We start from the raw sequence: 3,787 nt of genomic DNA, 5'->3' as shown, positions 1-3,787 counted from the left end.
TACATATATATATATGTAATACACATCTGTATATACACACACAAAATACTTACATACATATATATACACACATCGGTATAGACACATCCAATATTCATATATATAATATATATATATATTATATATATATAGGATCCAAAAGATCCTATATATCTATATATATATTTGTATAATATACGTAAGTATATACATATTTATATACTTATACATATATACACACATACATACATTCACAAATTCATACATACATCTATATATTCATATATGTATGTATATATATATATATATATATATATATATTACACGCGCGCACACACATACACACATTGTACCCAGATTTGTCTTCCGTAGTTAAATATATTCGTTTAAAAAAAAAAAGTTTATAAATTCGATATTTTTTTTCATTTCTGAGAATTTTTCATGAATCAACTTTTGCTGACGTCGGCCTACGCCAAGTTTTTCCTCTTCCATTCCGGATCTTGACCTCATTGTTCATTAATTCAAATTCGTTTTGCTTCTTTTTATTTATTTGTTAACTCCGAACAACAAGTACGCGAAGCTACCGGCTTGTTAACCCGGCGATCGGGTTTCGATTCGGGAGTTAAGTTGCTCTATTCACAGACCCAACAAAGGGATGAAACGTTTACGTGGTCGCTGGACGTGCTAGAAACAGCCGCCAAATCTTTATAAAAGTCATCACACACGACCTCTTACTGTCTGTGAACACCTGATTGAAAAAAAAATGTAAAATAAAAAGGGAGTGGTCATAGCTGGGACGTCATTGATTACAGGTCTGATAAGAACAGACCTGGAGCTAAAGAGAAACCACAGCAGGTTTCTCTATTTAATGAAAAAGAACCATTAAGAGCGCCATAGATGGAAGCCAAGAAGGAATGTCTGTGATGAGTTTGCGTCAGTGTGGTCACTGACTTTGCTAGAAATAGCAGCCGAATGACCGCCAACCTCTACGCTGGATAATCGTAGCCATGGAAATAGTTTATGTCCGGAAAAAAAATTTTGGGAGGATTGTCATGGCTGGAATACCTTCGGCTAGGAATGATTCCAGACTAACAACAACAATAAGGAGTAACACTGATGCAGCCAAGTAATCGAAGATGACTCTACGTGGTCGCTCGAGCTCCTAGAAGTAGCAGCTAGGACACATTTGATGATATAAGACTGGGGTAATAATAATAATGATAATAATAATTACTTGTCTGAATACGACGGGGTGGTCATGACTGGACTGTGGTCCACTATAGGTCTACTTTATTAGGACTGACCTACGGTTAAACAACAGCACGACGCTTACAGTATCCGGCAATACTACAGGTGTTTGTTGACTCCGTTCCGAGTTCGCGTCCGACCGATAACTAAAAAGGTACCAAGTAATATTTTGAGGTTTCTTTGTATTCACGAAATCAACCGTATGTACATACACCATATATATATATATATATATAATATATTATATATATATATAATATATATATATATATATAATTTTTTTTTCAAAATGTAACCATGTGAATTGTTGGCAATTTTCTTCCTTCGTCCTCCCTTCGTATTGGACTTTTCCTCTGTTTCCGAAGAAGAGCGTCTGCTCGAAACGTTAAACCATTTTTCTTTCCCTCCCTGAGCGTGTGCTAATACTTTACATGTACTATGTCCTCGCGTTGTTTTTTTATATTTTTTTTCGAGTTAGTTCTTTTTGGGATTTAGTTGTATTATATACGCATATATATATATATAGTAAATTTATCGAAGACATACGCAAACAACAAGACTTCTGTTAGAAAACAGAATGGGCCACATAAGAGCTACCTGCTAGAATCCCTGAATACCAACATAAATTGCAAACGATGGTGTTTTATTCTTTATAACTTGTACGATAAAAATAGTAATTAAGTTCGTTTAATTAGTCTTACTAATCAGATTCCCTCGTTAGTTCACAGTGCCTTAATTACACTACACGTGTGGAAATCCCGAGTGTCCGCATAAATCCAAAGGTATGCTGTTTTTTTATGTCTATAAAATATACTATAAAATGGTAAACGAACTCGGTTTAATTAGTTTTTGCGGTCATTTATGTAGAAAGATGATGCGTTTGTAAATTGGGGGGAATGTAAAAGATCCTTTCTAGGTTTATTTACATTGTCGACAACCACATACACACTTGTATGTGTGTATATATATAATATATATATATATATATATATATATATATACACACACATATTTGTTTGTTTCTATGTTATAATAACAACAGTTTTATATTAAATTGAAGACTTACTCAATACACTTGGTAGAGTGCAAATTTATTATTGACAGTGACTTCGAAGTATCGGCCAGCCAAGCCCTCGTCGAAGAGCAGTCTGACAATGGCTTAGCTGGCCGAAAATTCGAAGTCACTGTCGATAATATTCTTAAAAATTATATATGTGTGTGTTTGTGTTTGTGTTTGTTCCCCTCACCCCACCACACAACATCGCTTGACAACCAATGGTCGGCGTGTTTACGTCCCCCGTAACGTAGCGGTTCGGCAAATGCGACCGATAGCATAAGTACTAGGCTTATAAAGACTAAGCCGTGGGGTTTTCTTCGACTAGAAAACGGCGGTGCTCCAGCACGGCCGCAGTCAAATGACTGAAACAACAGAAAAATATCCATCTATCTATCCATTTCTCTCTGTGTATATATATATATATACATAACATACATACATAAATATATATATATATATATATATAACCATCTGTATGCAATGCATCATTACTAGTAGGTACTATCAGAGAGAGAGAGAGAGAGAGAGAGCCTGGGAAGAGAAAGTGGGGCGTTTTGTCATTGACTTGTTTCACAAGAGTACATCTGAGATGCCAGATAAATCAATCGATTCCAGCATACAAACGAAACCAAGTCGAGGAATCGAGATAGGTTGTTCTAAATAGACACACACATACACACACACAACGGCAGGCATACATACACACACACACACACACTCTCACAGACGCACGCTCACTTGCTCGTACAGAAGCACATGTTATCTCAAGAACTCTCTCTCTCTCTCTCACACACACACTCACTAATGATAATAATAATAATAATAATGATAATAATAATGATGATGATAATAATGTCAGTTGCTACTAAATTCTTCGATTTAATTGTCAAGTTCTTCACATCAGACCTCTTTAACAGGTAAACGCAAAACCATCTGCGGGCGCAGCTCCGTGCTACAGGTCGTATAAAGGTGAATGACCTCCAAGGCCCCGAGGGAATTTTCAGGGGCGGAACCTTCCACATGTACCTTGAGAAAAATGATTAATAAATTCAATTTTCGAATTTAATTCTTGTAATTAATATGTTATTGTTAAGGAATATAGTTTTAAAAAAAATTTTTTAAATGTGTTTTTATGAGAGAGGTCTTACATAAGAATTATGTTTTCGGGACCTTGTCATGTTTCAGATAATATCGTGGGGGGAAAATGTTCCCCGTGAGTTCAGAGATCCCTCATAATCTGTTCTATATAGTCGTGCCGATCTGCTATAAATAACGGTTAAATTCTCTGAAATCACGCCATACTGACCTAGATATACCAAAGTGTTGGGCTAGTCACGGCTGGAATATCTTCGTGTCCGCCTGATCAGGCCTAGCTTAAGGATCAGTAACCGCTTAGCGCACACAACCAACCAGTTGAAGACTGTTTCTACGTGGCTCCTCGACCTCCTAGAAATAGCAGCGAAATTCCCCTTAAATATTAATAACTTAACTATCTTGCTTTTT

General features: G+C 36.0%; 1 protein-coding gene across 1 annotated transcript in view; it reads left to right on the top strand.

Moving 5' to 3' along the window:
• Window positions 1-1,236: 1,236 nt before the first annotated feature.
• The window catches only part of LOC115224233 (putative mediator of RNA polymerase II transcription subunit 26), an 88,274-nt gene continuing 85,723 nt past the window's right edge, over window positions 1,237-3,787 (top strand). The window contains exon 1 of the mRNA XM_036513398.1: window positions 1,237-1,381. The gene's annotated coding sequence lies outside the window, so the exon portion shown is untranslated. The remainder of the gene's footprint in view (window positions 1,382-3,787) is intronic.

Source organism: Octopus sinensis, linkage group LG25 (genome assembly GCF_006345805.1).
Source record: "Octopus sinensis linkage group LG25, ASM634580v1, whole genome shotgun sequence".
Classification (NCBI taxonomy): Eukaryota; Metazoa; Mollusca; class Cephalopoda; order Octopoda; family Octopodidae; genus Octopus; species Octopus sinensis.
The sequence above is the reverse complement of the archived record's forward strand: the minus strand, read 5'-3'. Positions and strand labels throughout refer to the sequence as shown.